Source organism: Oryzias latipes, chromosome 14 (assembly GCF_053564925.1).
Source record: "Oryzias latipes strain Hd-rR chromosome 14, Olatipes_Hd-rR_3.1".
Classification (NCBI taxonomy): Eukaryota; Metazoa; Chordata; class Actinopteri; order Beloniformes; family Adrianichthyidae; genus Oryzias; species Oryzias latipes.
Window position 1 is genome coordinate 19,997,145 of NC_136250.1, and position 21,152 is coordinate 20,018,296.

Consider the following 21,152-nt stretch of genomic DNA (forward strand, 5'->3'; position numbering starts at 1 on the left):
AGACCGTGACTATCTCCCACAGTCAGAGGCGCTGTGGATTAGAGAGAAAACCAAATGCAATCAGCCAGCGCCTCCTGCTGTAGAGGCAATGAAACACGGCTCGGCTGCATCCTTGAAAACCACAGCAAGGACATTTCTAGAATCAATAATTGGCTCTTACTTTTGTTTCCCCCATTGCTTTTACAATCCAATGCCTGTGCGTGTCTGGCATCCAAAGAGTTCAAACATAAAAAAGAGGGGGATAAGAAGGAAAGAATTATCCGAAATGTCATCAAATTCTATCAACCTTTTTTTGTTTACCATAATCTTTTAATGAAAGGTAAGATGGACTCACTCAAAAGAACTGGTGTTAACTAATGCTGAAAATGATCAACATTTACAATAAAACTGTCTCTGTTCTATTTGGACATGCACTTTATTAAGTGTAACTGTGTGTTATTGCATTTATTAAAGTGCCTTCAGAGCAATACTTGTGTAATAGAAAGTACAATTAGGGAGCAGTTCTAATGTAACAAAACCTAATTCCTTCTGATTTATGCAAAGAGAAAAGAAATATGTTTAAAGAAAAACCCAGAAATATGGTCTAAAGCTCAGTGTGGATAATATTGTAAGATGATTACAGTATCCATTTCACTCAGAATGGTTTTCACTATATGCATAAAGTCTCTTGCAATTTTTGACACACTTATGAAACTAGGGCACGGAAACGTATTGTACTCTCTGCATTTCACAGTTCTGAATGTTCAAGTCATTCTCCTCAGAACTAGATAGTCAGCTCCCCGTGTTTCCCAGCAGGGCCGATGCTGAGAACCTTCCTTCTGATGTTTAAAAGGCTCTGAGACCGGAGGACTGGTCTTTAGAGCTATATCATTTTAAAATGTGTCACATATTCTCTGGAAAGCTTGAATATTCTCTAAGATTGTCGTTGATTTTCTGTTGCTCCTTTTGTTTCATTGCAGTGTTGTTCTTGGGGCGCTCTGTTATTCGTCGGGATCAGTTGAAGTGAATAGCATAAGCTGGTACAAAAGTAATTCAGCGTGGGGAGAGTGTTTTAGGGGAATCAGAGAATGAGAGACTGAGAGGGGCCTTGGCAAAGCTACAGTGTTTCACTGCAGAGATTTTAAATCCTTTAACATGATTTCCCTCATCCTATTAAATGCGTACTTACAGAGAGACAGTCAGTGAAAGTGCTCCATACAGGAGTGAGGAGGACTGCATAAGAAGGAGTGAAAGTAAGAGGACGAGAGATTTAATGGATGTTAAATGTGAGAAAGAACATGTTATATGTGTCCTATCAGTCTCTTGAATCAAGCATTTTTCTCCTGCCAAAATAATATGCCATGCTCTAGACAGAAGACAGAAAGGCAGGCAGGCGGATAGATGGAAGAATGCATGCATCCAACATGGATATATGTATGTGTTGATAATTTATGCATATAAGCATCCATCATGTATGAATGTATGCATCCATCATGCATCCATCATGCATCCATGTTGTATGAATGTATGCATCCATAATACATTTATCATGTATAAATGTATGCATCCATCATGCATCCATCATGTATGAATGTATGCATCCATCATGCATCCATCATGTATGAATGTCTGCATCCATCATGCATCCATCATGCATGAATGTATGCATCCATCATGCAGCCATCGTGTATGAATGTCTGCATCCATCATGTATGAATGTATGCATCCATCATGCATCCATCATGTATGAATGTATGCATCCATAATACATTTATCATGTATAAATGTAGGCATCCATCATGCATCCATCATGTATGAATGTATGCATCCATCATACATTTATCATGTATAAATGTATGCATCCATCATGTATAAATATTATGCATCCGTCATGCATTTATCATGTTTGTATGTCTGCATCCATCATGCATTCATCATACATGAATGTATGGATTCATCATACAGCCATTATGTATGTAAGTCTGCATCCATCACGCATTTATCATGTTTGTATGTCTGCATCCATCTTGCATCCATCTTGTATGAATTTATGCATCCATCATGCAACCATCATGTATGTATGTCTGCATCCATCATGCACCATCATGCATCAATCATGTAGGAATGTATGCCCCATCATGTACCCATCATGCATCAATCATGTATGAATGTATGCATCCATCATGTACCCATCAAGTATGAATGTATGTATCCATTGTGCATCCATCCTGTATGTACGTAAGCATCCATCCATCATGTATAAATGTAGGCATCCATGTATGTATATATATGCGTATGGAATCATCATCCATCCATCCATCCATCCATCCATCCATCCATCCATCCATCCATCCATCCATCCATCCATCCATCCATCCATTTCTTGGATCGTTCTATATAATTCCATTGAAGCCTTGGGTGCTGGATCCTGATTGGTCCTTGTTTACCATTTGCTCTGCCTCCTGTTGTCACACTCGTCCTTGATGGGGATGTTGACCCTTGCCTATACCTTTTGCTGGACCTCCCACAGGGTCAACCAGAGGAATACCCCTGTACACCCCTGAGGTTTCTTCTTTTTTTTCCGGAATCCGTTTTTATTTAGGAGTTTTTCCTTACGGAGGGTCTAAGCAAGGGCAGAGATCCCCAGTTTATTTTAGTCTGTTTAGTTAGTTCAGTTTCAAATTTCCTATTGATTTCTATGTATTCATGATCCTTTTGATTTTCTGTTTACTTTACGAGACGTCTGTTGTTGTGATTTTGGGATTATGAAAAAATGAAATGAAATTGAATTGAATACCTGGACTGGTTCTCGTCAGGAGTATGGAACAAAGCCCCAATAAATGACATCACTTTGTTCCTCCCAATCGACCATTGTTATCATGTTGTTTTGACTAAATCCCAGTTTGTCAGCCAATTTTCAACAATATCGCAGTAGTAGGTTTAAGAATTGTCATCTGGACTTGGTTTTTAAAAACAATTTTTAAACCTACTACTGTGATGGAATCAACGTGGATGAATGAGAGTGTTCAGACATTTTACAACAATATCTTTACATTGCACTATTTTTTAGTGTTGTGCTCTTGGTATTGTATTGCAATTTGGTGTTGTACTCCAGCCTGCTATTCTATTGTATCCTACAGTTTTATAGGTAGGGTGTGAGCTTGAGAAATTCAGGAGTTGATCCACGATGTCCTCAGAGGAGACAGGGGTGATTGGGACAGACTTTAACAAACATGTAGGGAAAGGAAACAGAGGTGATGAGGAAGTGATGGGATAGTCTGAATACGAATGCAGAAGGACAGACAGTGGTGAACTTTGGCAAAAGAATGGAAATGGCAGTGGTGAACATATTTTTCCAGAGGAAAGAGGTAGGGTCACATGTGAGAGTGGAGGAAGAAGCACACAAGTTAATTAGACCTTGTGCAGATGTTGTAATCTGAAAGAGCCCAATGACTGCAAACCTTTGACTGGAGAGAATGCAAGCAGACATCATAGGATGGTGGTGTGCAGGATGACTGAGGAAGAAAATGAAGAGGACAATGGCAGGGCAGAGGACCAAGTGGTGAAAGTTGAAAAACGACAAGTGCTGTGTGGCTTTAATGGAAGACAACTACAGTTAAAGTGATCATGAAAGATTGGGAGGCATGTCATCCAGAATGAATAAATGAGAATAAGAGACGTGGTGATGGAATCAGGAAGTTCAGGAGTGTGCGTGGAGGAAATGGGGAAAAAATGGAACACATAGAGGACAGAAGAGAGTGGACAAGAGAAGAGGGAGATGATGGAGGTGCCAAAGAGTGTATGAGGACAGGTTGGTGAGGCAGAGAAATGGAGATGAAAGGGATTTGGTGCAAGAACAGGGGTGGACATGTGTTGACAAGTTCCAAAGGTGTGATGAAAGATGGAAGCAGAAGGTTGAGGACCTGATGATTGAGAAAAATGTTGGAGAGCAAAAAGGAGAAGAGGTGGCAGCTGTGGAGCAGAATGTAGCGAAAAGCAGTAACAATGAAGGAAGGAAAACAGTTATGCCACTAAGCCCTCTCCTGCATCGTGCAACCTACACCTCCAGTTCCTAACAGAATGACCTGACCACTATAGACTCAGCAGGAAAATTTCTGCTGCTATGGCTCTTTCGTCACTGCAGTTCATGCCGTGCCACTAAAGACGAAGCATTTTCTTGCAGCATTGTTCAAGTCCTGACATGCCACATCCAGCCCGCCGGTTTTGAGGGGAATTGCCGGGGCCACAATACTTCACATGTCCTGTCCCAGAGAAGGATCAATGAGGCAGCTCCTCTTCATGTATCCTGTCTCTAAGGATGGTTGCCGTTTAACCCTCATAGTCATGCTTTGTGTCCCAAAATACGTTCACTTAGCCTGCTCCCCTTTATGTTTCCCGTCTCTGATGATGGTTGCTGTTCATTCCCCTTTGTCATGTCTTCTGTTCAATTCAATTCAATTCAATTTTATTTGTATAGCCCAAAATCACAACAACAGTCGTCTCGATGGGCTTCGAAGTAAAACATGAACTCAAAAGGATCACGAATACAAAGAGTTCAATAGGAAAATACTAAAATGAACTAACAAACTGACTAAGCTATACTGGCATCCCTGCCCTTAGACCCCCCTTCGCGGTAAGGAAAAACTCCCCAAAAAAACGGATTCCGGAAAAAACGAAGAAACCTCAGGGGTGCCCACATGAAGGAGGGATCCTCCCCCAGGACGGACAGGCGATTTACCAGAACTCTTAGAGAAGAATTAAATTATCTAAATCTACAACTACATATATAAAAGTCCAGCAGACGAGCTTCATCCAGCCGTGGTTGTGGGGACAGTCAAAGGCGCGAGTCGAGCCGGAGACAGGAACCACAGCCAGGTGTAGGAGCAGGAGCAGAGGCGAGGTACTCGGCAGAGGCGAGGTACTCGGTCAGGTACAGAGCAGAGACGAGCCAGAGATGAGCCAGAGGCAGGATCCACAGCCAGGTGTAGGAGCAGGAGCAAAGGCGAGGTAAACGGTCAGGAACTGGAGCACGGATGAGCCAACTGGAGTCTGGAAGCACTCCCACTCCCCAGGAGGGGAGAGGAAAAGAGGGACAATACATGAATCGCACTGCACCAAACAGAGGCATGGAGAACTAAATGATAAATTATGATCAAGAATAGAGGAGAGGAAGGGTAGAAGTAAAAAAGGAAAGAGGACAGAACCCCAGTGCACCATAGTTACCCCAGCTTCAACTTCTAGCAGCCTTTTAAAAGAAATAGTTATTAAGTTTAATTTAAACAAATTAACATTAAGTTAAATAATCTCTGAATACTAACTAGTCTGACAATAAGCCTGTCCAAAGAGGAATGTTTTCAGTCTAGCTTTGAATGTAGAAACTGAGTCGGCCTCTCTTACATGAGCTGGGAGTTTATTCCATAAGACAGGGGCTTGGTGGCTAAACGCTCTACCTCCAACCGTACTTTTACTAATTCTAGGAACCACAAGCAGTCCTGCATTTTGCGAGCGAAGTGTTCTCATTGGATGGTAAGGGACTATGAGGTCCTTAATATAGGACGGGTCCATTCCATGTAAGGCCTTATAGGTTAACAGGAGGATCTTGAACTTGATTCTGGAATCAACTGGGAGCCAATGGAGCGAAACTAACACAGGAGTGATGTGATCTCTTCTGCTGGTTCCAGCTAAGCTAAGAAGCTGCTGCGTTCTGAACAAGCTGGAGACTTCTTAAGGAACTCTTAGGACAAGCTGCTAACAAGGAGTTACAGTAATCCAGCCTTGACGTAACAAATGCATGGATGAGTTTTTCAGCATCACTCTTAGAAAGTATATTTCTGATCTTAGCAATATTCTGCAGGTGAAAAAAGGCAGTTCTGCACGCCTGAGATATGTGAGCCTTAAATGATAAATCCTGGTCAAGTAAAACCCCAAGGTTTCTAACTGTGGAATTGGGGGCTATACTTATGCCATCCAGGGAGACTATCTGAGCAGACAGAGTATCTCTGAGGTTTTTAGGACCAAGTATAATGACCTCAGTTTTTTCTGGGTTCAAGAGGAGGTAATTAATTGTCATCCAGGTCTTGATGTCACTGATGCAGGCGTTCAGTTTCTCTATCTGGTCATTCTGGTCAGGCTTCATGGATAAATACAACTGCGTATCGTCGGCATAACAATGAAAATTAATGCTGTGTTTCCTGATTATGTTTCCTAGGGGTAGCATATAAAGCGTAAACAGGATCGGTCCCAAGACTGAGCCCTGTGGGACTCCATAGTTGACTCGAGTGCACTGAGAGGAATGGCCATTTACATTAACGAACTGATAGCTATCGGACAGATAGGATTTAAACCACTGGAGAGCAGATCCTCTGATCCCTATGTCCTGCTCTAATCTATGGAGTAAAATACCGTGGTCGATAGTGTCAAAGGCTGCACTGAGGTCCAACAGGACCAGAATAGAAAGTAGTCCCTTTTCTGAGGCCAATAACAAGTCATTAGAGACTCTAACTAGTGCAGTTTCCGTACTGTGGTGAGGTCTAAACCCGACTGAAAGTCTTCAAAGTGGCTGTTGTCCTGTAGGTGGCAGTAAAGCTGCTTAACTACAACTCTTTCTAGGATTTTAGAAATAAAGGGCAGGTTTGATATCGGTCTATAGTTGGCCAAGATGCTAGGATCCAAACTGGGCTTTTTCAGAAGAGGTTTAACAACTGCATATTTAAAAGACTGTCGCACGTAACCCGTTTCCAGAGAGGCATTTATCATTGTTAATATGGGATCATTAATTAGGGGAAAAGTTTCTTTAAAAAGTCTGGTGGGAATTGGGTCTAACAGACACGTTGAGGATTTGGAGGACGTAATAATTGATGTTATTTCCGCTTGATCCACAGCAGTGAAGCAGTCCAATGTTACAGAGGTTTCTATGGATGCCTCCATTTCTACCGCTTCAGCCTGTTCTGGGCTGATAGTAGGAATAACTTGATTTAACTTATGTCTAATATTTGAGATTTTACTATCGAAAAATGTATGAAAATCATCAGAGCTGAGAGAAACAGGAACATGTGGTTCTACTGAGCTCTGACTGCGAGTTAATTTAGCAATAGTGCTAAAAAGAAATCTTGGATTATTTCCATTCTCTGATATTAAGGTTGAATAGTACTGGCTTCTAGCTCTACGCAGAGCTTTTTTATAATTTAATAGGCTATGTTTCCAGATATCCAGAGACTGCTCTGAACCGGAGCGGCGCCATTCTCTTTCCAACTTACGGGTTTCTTGTTTAAGAGAACGAGTTTCAGCGTTAAACCACGGTGCTACTCGGTTTTGTCTGACGAACTTAGGTTTCAAGGGGGCAACAACATCGAGTGTACTCCTGAGGGCTTGTAAGGCATCATTAACAAAGTGGTCATTTATACTAGGACTGATACTATGGGAGCTGGTCTCAGAGTATTTTCTCAGAATATCACTAAGTACTGGCTGAACTGTGTGTTTAATCTCAGACACAGAACGGTCAGTTAAGGTTCTTCTAAGCTGTTTCTTATTCACTGGGACAGAAGGATGTTCCAGTGTAAGCTGGAAGGTAATCATAAAGTGATCAGAAATGATGGGGTTAAGAGGAAGGACACTCAGCTGGCTGATCTCTATCCCATGGGTTAGAACAAGATCCAGGGTGTGCTTATGACAGTGAGTGGGTTCATTCACACTTTGGGTGAAACCAACATCATCTAATAAAGCTGCAAAGGCCTTTCCTAGGCAGTCACTGGGGTCATCAACATGAATATTAAAATCCCTTAATATTATAATTTGATCAGAATGTAAGACAATAGTCGATAGGAAGTCGGAAAACTCAGTTAAAAATTCTGAATATGGGCCGGGGGGGCGATAAATAATTATGAGTAAAACAGGTTTTCGAGTTTTCCTGTTTGGGTGACTTAAAGACAATATGATGTTTTCAAATGAATTATAAGCATTTTTAACTTTAAGGCTGAGAAGTAAGCTAGACTGTGATATTACTGCCAAACCACCTCCTTTCCCTGAAATCCTGGATTTCTGATAGTTAGCATAAGTGGGGGGGGGTTGCTTCATTCAATCTAACATAGTCATCCTGATGGAGCCAAGTTTCTGTTAAGGCTAAAAGACTAAGGTTGTTATCAGTAATTAACTCGTTGACTAAGAGGGACTTGGAGGAAATGGATCGAATGTTTAATAAACCGCATTTAATTACATCATAATTCTGCTTGTGAGAACTGCTGTCTGTCACTTTAAGGTTTCTATGACTCTCATCTTCCAGATGAGAGTCAACGAGGCTGCTCCTCTTTATGTTCCCTGTCTCTAAGGATGGTCGCCGTTCAACCCACAACCATGTTTCCTGTCCCCAAAATACGACCACCTGTTTCCACCACTTTGTTCCCTGCCTCTGAGGATGCTTGCCATCATTACCCTTTGTCATGTTTCCTTGTCCCAGAGGAGGGTCACGAGGACTGCTCCCCTTTATGTGTCCTTTGGGAGAGTCGTTGGGACTGCTCCTCTTCCTGCCTGTTCATGGGGAAGAACTTCCTGATGCACTGTAACTTGTTGCATTATTCCAAGTCCTTAATTGTAGTTTAGTGTTATAGTGCAGCTTTGTGTTTATTGCTTTGCCATAATTTAGTGTGCCAACATCAGGAATAGGAACCGGAGAAAAATGAGCAACTAACCATGACAGGTGACAATGTTTTATGACTGGAATTTAAAGTTGACAATAATATAAATTAACACTTACTGAAAACAAACAAAAAATGCCTTAATGCCTTAATATTGAACAAGAAAAAGACCAAATGAACCATATATTTATGTCAGATAAGTTTTTCAAATCACAGACCAGACAGTTGAAGTGTCCCATTTTAACATGTCTAACCCTACATTGGCTCCATTAATAACTTTCACAATCAGTGATTTAATTTTAACCAGACATAACTATATTTTGACCCAATAATGCAAGTTAATACTTTGCCCACTACTAAATGTCATTCTCAGGAGAAAAAGCTCATTCCTTGCTCTGCCTCACAGAGGTGCATTATCCATAAAGATTTCCTCCTCATAATAAATCCACCGGTACACAGTAAATGTTTTGCATATACTACAGAAGTATAGGGTCCCTGATATAGATAGCGACCATGTACATTTGCGTACTTTCCATTTTCATTTTTTACTTACCATTTAGTAACCATTTTGCATTCCAAGAAATGTGTTGATAGTTTCTGTTTTCATACAGAACATTTCATACAGACAACTGATCAGACACAGACAGCATCATTTGCTGTCTGGGGCGATAATAGCAGGTAAAAATATCACTCTTGGGTCTGCAAGTCTAGATAAGATAATTCCATCTCGATGTATTATTCTAAGGAATTTTAAAAAAGGAGGTGGATCCCAATATTTTCTTATGATTTATTGATTTTCCAAAATGTTTCTATCACCAAAGACTTACTTCTGTGGCTACGAAGACAGTCTTTTAGGTAAACTTTAATTGGAGTTATTATAGTTAATCCTGTGGTTTTATGTTTCAACTTTACCTTTTTTGATATTTTAATGGGGGGAAAAATTGTCTTTTCAGCAAAAATGCTGCAAAAATAAACAGTGGTTTTTACTTTGTACTCCAACACAAAGAAAAACGCACCTTTATAATACGTATTTATATAGAAAGCAAAACATAAAATATCACTCTTTTGTTTATTTAGAGAAATAAAATATAAAGCAACTTCATCTGCTCCTGATTCAATGCAATTTGAATAAAGAATAATAAAAAAAAACGTTTTCTCAAATTATTTTATACACGTCCTCCATTCTGAGAAAAATGCTACAAGAAAGTGTTAAAAACTCCAAAAAAGGGATTTTCATTGGAATGGGTTTTTATGAAAAGGAATGTATAATTCTCTGTGTATTTACTGTTAAACTAGAAATGAAAAATTATTTTTTACATAAAACACCAACATTTTATCAACAGAAAATAGACTTCATGTCTAATGCTTTTGCCAGAGGAACATCCAAATTGCACTTCAGTGACATAATGTGGTGTTTGTTCAAAAAAGGAGGCTTTTGTTAAATAAAAATGTATGAGCAAAAAAAAGAAAAGAAAAAAAAACTGATTAGAAAAATTGAGTCAAAATGTCAAAAGATACAATGTAGTTGAAATGTCTTTATCGTGTTTTTGATCCAATTTTTCTTTTTAGAACCTAAATTATTTTTACAGTATATTGTCGAAAAGGTAAATCTTTAACATGAAGAAGCTTTGGTTAAGGTTTCCATAAATATTGATAGGAATTGATTGCAATTTCTGTCATTTTGCTTGTTTCTGTTTCTACCTCTCTCATCATTTTATTCATTTTCTTGGATCTCCTCCATCAGCACTTCTTCTATCATGATTAAACTTACAGACTATTCTAAAACCCATGCTCCCTTCATTTACCTGCAAGATAAGATTGATTCACACCATCCCACAAAGATTGCATGCATTTTTTATAGCTGGATTTGAAATTGAAATTTAAGTCGATAAGAATGGAGATTGTGAGGTCTCTGAGAACTGATTGATGCTTCTATAGCAGCTTGTTTAGTCCATACATATGCAGCAACAACATATATCCAGCAGAGTGAGCTATTTTCCAACAACTCGGCATCCAATGGTTTGGAAACGGAGCTGCAGCACACAAAAAACAATATGGTGATCGCACCATAGTCAGAGGGCTGCAGGTGAATTACATTCTCACATAATACTGCTCAAATCCATATCTTCTTGTTTCTCAGATTTTATGACGTATTTCTCATCAGGTTGATCCCTAATGCTGACTGCTTCCTATTTTGTGTTTCTAAATGATCTAATTTAGGGATGGCCGTTGGAAAGACGTATGGGAAGAGTGGTCACCCTTTAACCGAAAGATTGCAGGTTTGACCCTTTGGGCATGACACTGAACCCCGCATTGCTCCCACTGGTTAGCAGCTTGCATGTTCAGATCTGCCACCATCAGTGTGCGAATGTATATGTCTAAATGAAATTGTGACTGTGAAGTACTTTAGGCCTTGAAGAAGGTAAGAAAGCACTATGCTGTGTGAGTACCTGCCATTTATAATTTTCAAAAGGCCACTGACAAAATACCAATTGGTTTTCTTGCATTTAGCACCTAGTCGTAGCCTTGTGTTTTGGCATTTCAAGTTCATTACAAACTTCAACATGAAAACTGTGGCTCAAAAACAGCTACTTGCGACACTGCCTTCTGCTTGTTGCGATAAGAGGACGTGGCATCTACTGACACAACCTTTGTTTTTAAAAGGCCGTGTCACACAGCCACTACGTACTGTTGGTCATATGTGAATATATGTAGAAAAAGTGAGAAAAGTTGTGGTATTTAGGTGAAATTATCACAGAAGAATGAACCACATTAAAACCGCGGAAGAAGTACGAATAAACCACAAAAAGAACACGTATACAAAGCAGGACATGAACCATGCGTGATTATTGTGCTGTTTATGTGCAATTCACTAGTAAAATGTGCATCAATTGCAAAATTTTATCGTGATATGTGCGACGGATATGCAGTAGAAAATTAAGCATTGGTGGTACATGCGTGAAAGGTCTGTTACAGATACGTGGAAAGGTCGTGGAAAGCCACAACTTAGCGTATGCTTCTTGCAAAAATCACGCACAATTGCGTCAGATTTATATAATGCTAACGAACAAACAACTTAAATGTAGCATAAACTGTGTGATTCCCAACTAACCAAAAAGTTAGGACAGCTCAAAACCGAATTCAGGTAAGGACTTGTCGGCAAAAACCTTCAACGGACGTCGACGAATGACAAACGCAAAAATCACTTATGGAGTACGTTTGTCACGCATGGAAAGACTGACATTTCCGACATGGAAAATGCGTAAAATGTTCATAGTGTGACATGGCGATAGCAAGCAAACATCTGAATGCAAGTCAGTTCAGCATTTATTTCAGCTAACAGAATGCTCATGGTTCGCCCACGGAAATCTCAATCTCGTGCTGCAATCCAGGAAAAAATAACACACTGCCTCCCACTCATTGTGATTTTTTCAGACACCCAGTCTGGTCAGACTCTTCTTTGTTATTGCTCCCAGTGATAGTCAGTAAGCGCATCAAGCTTCTGCAGCCGTTGTGCTGAAAACCTTGATGACTATTCTTAGTCGATGTTATGTCAGTGCTAACTTTAACAAGATTTCTCCGCACTCCCATCCTCAGGACAACCATCAGGAACAGGTTTGTTTTCTACAACAAGAACTTATAACTTTCCTTCCATCACTTGAAAGCTTTTCTGACATTAAGGCTAAAAAAAGCTGCTTCCTTTGATCAGTTTGACCAAATTTCTTTTCTTTGACTGGAGTTACACCTTTATTCTTCATTGCAAAGCAGTATTCTTTAGGCAACTGTTTCTTTTGTTTTTTTTTTAATTATCCTGGCTGTGGTGTAGAGGTGGAGCGGTCAGCCTTTGCTGATCGTAAGTTTGGTGTGTCCACGCGTCCTTGGGTGAAACACTGAACCCCATATTGCTTGTGGGGGTAAAAGGTTTGTGCCAGTGTTTGGCAGTGAAGCTGCCATAGGTGTGTGAATGAGACTGTGACTGTAAAGCACCTTGGGTCTTCAGGGAAGGTAGAAAGGGGCTATATAGGTAAACACCTTAGTGAAAAGAGAAAAGCCATTTAACTTCTTCAGACCCAGTGTCCAGCTGCATCACATCACATTTTGGGTCACATTACCACAATAGTTAATTTTGCTTAACTAGGGCCCTGTGACTACTTGTGTAAAGGGTTAGTTAATAATAATAATAATAATAATAATAATACATTTTATTTATAAGGCGCCTTTCTGGGCACTCAAGGTCGCCGCACAGCATGTATACAGTATAAAATACAATAAACACTTAAAACAACAACAACAATTTAAATAAATACAAAATTAAATAAAAAATATATAAAAACGTGAAAAGGTTAATGTTAAAGTGAATAGTTCCACTATACTTAAGAGGTTCAAGTGAGAGTTCTAACAAAACAATGTTAAATACCTTACATTTGATGTTATTGACAGAATCAAAAATAGCAGCTCTCTCAACTCACCGCGAAAAGGCCCGGTTCAAATCCCAGCTGGGATCTTTGCATGTTTTCCCTGTGTAAGTGTAGGTTTTCCACTCTACACCTTCCACCCACAGTCCATAAACATGATTCATGGGTGAATTAGTGACTCTAAATTGTTGCTATACGTATAATTGTGAGTTTGTGGCCTGTTGAGGGTGTCCCCCGCGTTCGCCCAACAGTGGCTGGGTAGGCTCCAGTAATCTCGTCCCCCCAATAAGGGATTTAAGGGGTTCAGAAGATGGATGGAACTTCCTAAAAGAGATTTACATTTCCAAAGAAACTTAAAAACTAAAGCTTGAAAACATCAAATTCTTTTTTTAATAATGTGGAAAAAAATTGGTTAAAAAAACTACATGCAGGGCTCAACTAGCCAAAAAATTTCTCAACATAATTTATGTATTCTGAATTTAAGTTAAGTATATAAATATATGGTGTGCTTGAAATATGCTACAACAATTCAATTTCCCTATGGGATTAGTAAAATTAATCTTAATCTTAATTTGAAAGCAAAACAGTTATTCCCTTTCTTTCTAAAGTTTCAGTTGATGATTATTCACTCACGAAAACAAAGAAATAATAATTGGACGTGTAGCCTAATGTCAGGTTTTATATTTATGCTCATTTATTTACAACTTGAACATTTTTTAAGAAATTAAAGAAAAAGAATTAACACTAAACATTCATGGTTGTGACTTTGACCCCCTGTCAGAAATGATGCCTTACTTGGCAAAGCATCTAGTGAAACTGTTTTTCTACTCGTCAAATTGAAGTTTGATCTGCATTTGGCGGGTGTTAATTTAGAGCCCTGACTACGTGTTTGCTTTCTCTATTTAAGATTTCTGATTTTAGATTACTTTTTTTTAACATGGAGATTAGCCGCACTCCAGTTTAAGAGCACTTTCTAATGGCTAATATGGCAAATGACTGACCAATTAAAAACTTAAGAGTAGAAGAAAAGAGCAAATTAAAACAGAGTTTCAATGCAAAGTAAATGTCACACAAGTCAGATATGTTTTTGTTCATTTCATATAATTTGTAATGAAAACCTGAGAATTCCTCCGCAAAAAGCAAATTTTTAAAGGTATTTGATCCTAAATGTCATCAGCACAATTTTTTTTAAAATAAAGAAACAGTTAAATAAACACATTTTTCTTTACTAAAACAGCTTTTCATGATGGTGTAAAACAAAGATCAAATCCAATCTTTTCTATTCATCTTTGTCTTGTGACACAATTTCAGAATGGCAGAGCAGAAAACAAAATATATTTTTTCTTATGACAGGTTTACATATTTAGCCATATTTTCAATGAATAAAGTGTTTAACAGAAGTTTATCGCGGCATTTTGTTTTTATTTGTGACAACCAATGATCACATTAAAACATATCTTTGTTTTTGTAAACAAGAAATGTTTGATATTTTTGTTTAATTCATAGAATAGAATAGAATAGAATTGAATAAAAAAGAATAGAAAAGAACTTCATTGATCCCACGTGAGGGAAACTACCTTGTTACCAGAACTCTAATAACAGATAGATAATAAATAACACTAAAATAACACTTAATTACTAATAAAAATGTTGCTGCATTTGCTGCATTAAAAACAGAAAATGAGCTTACCGTACATTGACTTGAAAATCCTCCAGATGATGATTGGAATGTTCAAATGTAAACTGATGTGCACAAATGTATGCACTTGCAAATGCAAACAACATTTTTTTTTAACTAATCTATTTATTTGTTTCCATTTTCCTCCACATATCCTGTCAAACACTTCCCTCCTCAAGCCCTTCTTTTCCCTGCTTAAAAAATAGTTGTTGGTCACGTACCGAGTTTGTTTTTGCGTTTTGTGTACACTTTGTGTTTTCAAGATCTCTTTCCAGATAAAATTAGGCCTTAAGATGGATGTAAGTCCAAAGTTAACTTCATCAGATCTCTGAACTGGCTTAGCTGGCTCCCTTTAACAAAAAGATGCCTTCATTTACTCTGAACTCTCTCAGTATATCTCTATACTTTCCTTTTGTAACTTGGAGCTGTGCTTCTCCTTTTCATTTCCCCTTCTTTTTCCTTTGGGTAATACAAATCCTCTATCATAGAAAAAAAAGGTTTGTGCTAACAAGATGTGCTCCCGCATTGATCAAACTGTGATTTTTAACACAGGTTGTATCTGCAATTATTGCTTGAATGTTCCTTTTTAGTCCCTTTCATTTGTTTTTTATGCAGAATTTTTTTTATCTTTCATCCTTGTCCATCAAAGATGAATTAAATGTGAAATCTGTGTCAAATAAAATCACATAGAATGAAAACAGGAAAACAGTTTGGACGTATTTCTTTAATGTTACAGCTTTGGTCACATTATTTTTATTTTTTATTATTCTGTGTTTTGTGTACTTTTTTATGTGTTGGAGTGGAACCTTGCTATTTTTGTGGATCTATGAGTCTCTGTGTTGATTATTTTCAGGTGTGGGGTTAAGGTGGTAAAAGCAGTCTATGAAATTACCATGTGGACATCCAGTCCTTCAAAGGGGAATTCTGCTGCAACCTGTCTTCAGCACCAACACTTGTCTCTAAATTGTGATGCCTGGAGATGTGCTGCCTTTCAGGTGTGGCTTTTTGTTTACGGCGCTGTTTAGCGTTCTGGTTGTGTTGATTGTACTTGAAGTGCATCCGGATAAACGGTTGAATTTTTTTTTGTTGATGTCACTCATAAGATGACATTTTAAAAAGTGCTTTTTGATCGATGCAATGTTCATACTAATGATTTAACATGAAAAAAATGACAACTAAATAAATAAAAGTCCATTATTCAGTCCCTGAAAACATGAAAATATAACCACTAAATTAGTGGCTATAGATAAAAAGTGCATCAGTCGTTAAAAAAAACAGGACACGCAATTAAAATAGTTAAAAACAGAAAAAAAATATATAGAAGATAGACCCCAAAGTACAATGACCACATCAGTAAGGGTGGGCTACCATGTTTTTTTCTCCTGTTAGGATGTCACAATATTCCTTCTTACATTTTTTGGGTAAAAAAATGTGTGGATTTAGAATGTTTTGTTTGTTGCTTTGGACTTTTTGCTTCACTTTCTTAAGTTATTGTTGTTGCTTTATTCATTTTTGTTGTGGGTTTAAAGTTGGGGCAAGTCTAAGCTAGATTCCAGAGACAGACATAAGGGCATAACAGTAAATGAACTACTAACCATGGTCTACTACTATGATCGTTATGAATTTCTGCCTGTGATGGATCATCATGGACGCCCCACAGAAATGCACTCCTGTCTGAAAGATGGATAAGCCATGCAGTCTCATCCCACCCTGTTCATTCACCTCCACCAAATCACCTGTTAAAATTTGAATCCTAACCCAGGCACTTACCTTACATTAGAAGAATGTCAGGCTTGCCACTTTACTCTCTGCATACACACCACATTAGATCCACAATAGATGATTATTTCCTATGAAATCACGTTCACAAACCCCCTCGGCATTGCGTGCTCAGATGGCCACTTTCAATGTTTAGCCTATGTAAATACACGTTTTGGCCGTCCACATTCCAAACTGTTCTCGTGTAGCTACGCAAGTTTTTACAACTGTTTTTGGGCTCTGCTTATGTATTTATGTGTGACCATTGAACGTGTGTTGAAAGTTAAACCAGGTCGAACTTTGACTTTGAACCTAGTGATTTATGGATGGTCCTTTTTAATTCACAGAAGTGCCAACTGTATGAAAATTGATTGCATTCATCCGACCATACTTCAATGAGTTGCTGTGTCTCATAATTGTGGTGTAATGACATTGTTTATAAAAGAACTGTGTTAAGGAAGTTACAACAGAGCGGTTAGGATGACGTCACGGCAGCGTGTGCCGCGTAATGAGACACACGAAAAGCATGTAAGAAGCGTTTTCAGCAGTGCTTAAAAAAAGCATTCTAACAAATAAACAGTTGTACTCTTTTTTTTTTTTTTTTTTTTTTTTGATAAAACTAAAATCGCTGCTTTATTGTGGTACACTGTTTATTTTTGTATCGCGTGACCACCGGCTACAGTCGCCGCTTTGGTTCAGTTTTTCCGCTCCGAGGGTGGATTATATTCAGACTGAGGAATCTCAGAGCAAACCTAAGCTCAGTCCGATTGGAAACGAACTGAAACCACCTCTAAAGATGGGTCAGAGAGTGGTTCTTGGTCCCAAACCAGGGTCTGCTTAGATGTATTCAGACCAAATTTGTCCAGTCTGAAGATGCCCTAAGTCTTTTATATATCGGAATAGCGCTGTGAAAGATAAACCTGGAAAAAGATGCAGGAGGTTTGCACCATTTTTACCTTTTGCACTAAGCCTCTTCCAACTCGAGGTATTGGACTTATACTAAACAATTGCAAAGAAAAAGAAGAAAAGAAAGAAGCCCTTCCCAGCACAGTGTGAACACCGTGGACTAAACGCACATCACATGCATCATACGCATTTCTGTAACTTGAGAGGCTAAATAAAAAAAAAGACTCTGTTGACAACTAAAGTTTTCATTCCAGGAAACAATGTTTCCTGTTAGACCTGTTGATCAAAAACTTTTGATTTTTTTTATTTTGTAAATCTGAAAATGGTTTATTGGCAATCATTAATAATATAACTCTATGTATTTGAAAAAGTAATGTTATGTTGTTGAAACCGGCAAGGAAATTTTAGCCTAAAAGGCTATGTTTCAATGAATTTATTATGTATTACTGCAAAAAAAGTCTATTCGTGGTTATGAATATTTACACTGTCATGAAGATGGTATCTTCTAACATTTTTCTCTATATGCTAATCAACTTGGTTTATCTGTGTTTTGCCATTTTAGTACAATATTCAATTATTTTTAATTATTGGAATAATTAAGGAAAAAAATATATTTCTTAAATATTCGCAGCAATCGCGTACAATGTTTTTTTTTAACTTATTTTTGCGCCCCCAAGTGGCCAATTATGGTATGAGTTAAAGTTAACACTTTTATCTCTTAAATTTACTGCCAAATAAAATGTTGTTGTACGTGAAGCTTAAACGATTTTTTTCTTTCATCGTAGCCTGAAAAAAATACAAGAACTGTCAAAAAAAGAACATTTAGATAACAGGCTGTTCCAAGCAGCAGCAGCAGCGTCTGTGCGTCACGAACCCAACCTGTGAGATCTGAAGATCTCACACAGCTGGGCGTCCTATGAGAAGAGACCAAGCCGCACGGAGAGAGGCGTGAGCGGGAGAGCTGTTGGAGCTCACGCCATGGGCTCTTCTTCTTTTTCCTTTCCTCATCCATCCTTCCATCCGTCCCAAAGGCTCCTATAGAATCCCTGCATCAGCCTTCGTTTCATTCGTGCTCCGCTCTGAAAGCATGAGGTGGAAGCGGAAGTGTGTCAGGCTGAGCCCCTCTTCTGCGCTCACAGCATCACACGCCAACTGAATCCAAGAGACAGCAGCACGCACGCGCGTAGCGGACAGATTGGACACCTGATTCTGAGCGTCTTTGGAGCGCTCTTTTATTTTTTGGAACCCTCCACCACCTCTCCAAGCCGGTGATTTAAAGGCCCTCACGGTGCGACGCGCCAAATATCCCACCTAGGATTATCATGGACTAACGTCAAGGAGAGAGGACGCACCGAATCCTGCCGCTGCAGCCTTTATCGTTTTTTTTAAAATTGTTAATTAAATTTTTATTTTATTTTTTTATTTTACGCAATCTAAAGTCAGCGGGCTGCCGCAGAAGTCAAATATCTGTGGCGAAGGAAAAAAGAGCAGGGTGTTGTCAAAGAGGAATGAGAGGAGGAGGAGGAGGGGGGGCAGTATGAGGTGTGCTTTTTTTGGAAAAGCCGGAGAAAGACGGAGACCGAGAAGGTGTACTGACGCGCGAGAGCCTGCGACGCGGTGCCCTCTTGAGAAATAACTGCGGTCCGACAAGAAATGGCCTAGTTAGAGGAGGAAAAAATCCACAGAGGACAGACAGAGAGAAGAATCGTGTTTAGGTGGACGCATCATCATCACCATCATCACCATCATCATCATCATCTGTCTTCAAGGTAAGCCTCCAATGACAGATGTGTTTTTTTTTTTTACTGCCCATCTGTCAGGAGCGAAAAGTGTGCGCAAAATGTATGCTTTGGTGACTTCGCACTTTGCGCACGTTCCTCCTGTCTTGACGCACCGTAACAGGGGGATGAGATCCAGGCGCCACTTGGTTGCTATAGCACTGCTTTTCTTCCTCTCAGCGAGAAGCTGTCGGTTGGCCTTGCCTGTTGATAAACTGTCACGTCTCAACTTGACCCGTCTACTTTGTGCATCCGGCGTCAGCAGCCGCTGGATATGAGGGGGATTTAATTGAAGCTGGCTCCTCCTGTAAATCAGGCTGCTTTTTCTTCTCAGCAAAGCTCTCATTTCCCTGGGCTGAGGTGTAGATTACACTGATTGTTTTTTTTTTTAATTATTATTATCTGGCTGATTGATGACATATTAATATGTGCTGCAATATAACCAATCTGAAACAGTGTGACAGGCCTTGCACTGTAATCAACAAACTCAGGCTTTGGACGCTGCAGTCAGGATGGTGAATTAAATGCACACTCTCTGATGATCCAGGGAAGACTCCATTGATATGCAGTGCTGGTTGGTCTGTGCTCGGTTAATGGCAGACAACAGGACCTCTGTTCTGACAGGTCACTGATGAGAAATAGTGTATTTTCATTTTTAGGAGAGTGAATGTTTCTGCTCTTTCAAAGATGCAGCGCCTCTAGCCATGCTGGAGTGACATTTAAAAATCCATCAGAAAACTAATAAAGTGCTTTTGTTGACTTTCCCAGGATTCTGTATTACTCTAGTTGGCGTGTGGCTTCCAGGCCGCCGCTATGTTTGCCCAGATGTCAAAGTACAGGTCATTTTTGAAGAATCGGACTCCATCTGCCAAAGCCAGAATGTCTTCATGCAATGACATCTGTACTGCAGGTACCACGGTCATTTGTAATTCAAAAGAAGATAAAAGTGATCACCAGCATTCTTTGAATTCTGCGTCCTATTAAGCTGAAGCAAATTTGGACAGAACGCTGTGTCTGTTGGTTTCCAGAGAGGACAAAAAAATAGTGGATAAGTGAAGATAAATGGAAAGTAAAATAAAGAATGACTGCTTAATGGATTGGATGACAACACGAGGTGGAGAATTACAATGCAGAACAAAATGTGTCAAATGTGTCTTAATGTTTAATGACGTCGTTGGCAGGCGGTGTGTGAGGAAGGCAAGTGTTCAGTGGAATCATTTTCTCATAAAAGCAGAGCTTACTTCATAGATTACGAGTTTTTTTTTTTTTTTTCCCCCCCCAGCATTTGCAATTATCTTCATGCAAGATCTGCCTCCAATTACCCACTCCCTTTTTTTAGGTGTCAATGAACTTGTTTACATTAATAAGCACAATCAAAACCCTTTTTGAGCTCAAATAAATTACCCAGAATCCTTTAAGATTTTACCAGCTACCACTTCCCCCACAAGTATGTATTCAATGGACTAGAAAAGGAAAAATAAAAAATAAAGCTAAAAAACTAACATAAAAAAATCACCAAAAGAAATGTTTGTGATGATTATGAAAGATCTGGCAAAACAAAAACAAAACAAAAAAAATAGCCGTTGAATCTCTAACAAGATATGACAATATATTTATTTTTTTAACTAGAGTTGCTGTGGGGTCTGAAATGTCTCTAAATAGCGACAAATTGACAAGTTAGCAACCCAGCTTGTGAGGTTTAGCTTACTGCTTTTTCATTGGCTGCTTGTTTATAGTTGTCTGTGTGCAAAGGTTGGAGAGTTTGTCATCTTTGTTTGAGACCCCATGTTCTCTATTTTGTGTATTTTATCTGATTTAAAAACTCAATTTAAACTCCCACCGGACAAGTGGAAACCGAGGAATAATAAAAAAGAAAAAAACAGACAGGAGAAACTAAAGGTTTTATTTTAAAATATAAAATATGTCGCTCTGCTTGGCAAGCTACCAAGCAGCAAACACATTTGAGATAATCCAGTTCAGATCTCTTTAGATTTATTCAAACCTCTTT

The 21,152-nt window shown here is 38.9% G+C and overlaps 1 protein-coding gene across 2 annotated transcripts in view; it reads left to right on the forward strand.

The window, feature by feature from the left end:
* The first annotated feature begins 18,238 nt into the window (after positions 1 to 18,238).
* Positions 18,239 to 21,152, forward strand: part of nlgn2b (neuroligin 2b) — a 140,177-nt gene continuing 137,263 nt past the window's right edge. For both annotated transcript variants that reach the window (XM_023962099.2, XM_023962100.2), the window contains exon 1: positions 18,239 to 19,135. The gene's annotated coding sequence lies outside the window, so the exon portion shown is untranslated. The remainder of the gene's footprint in view (positions 19,136 to 21,152) is intronic.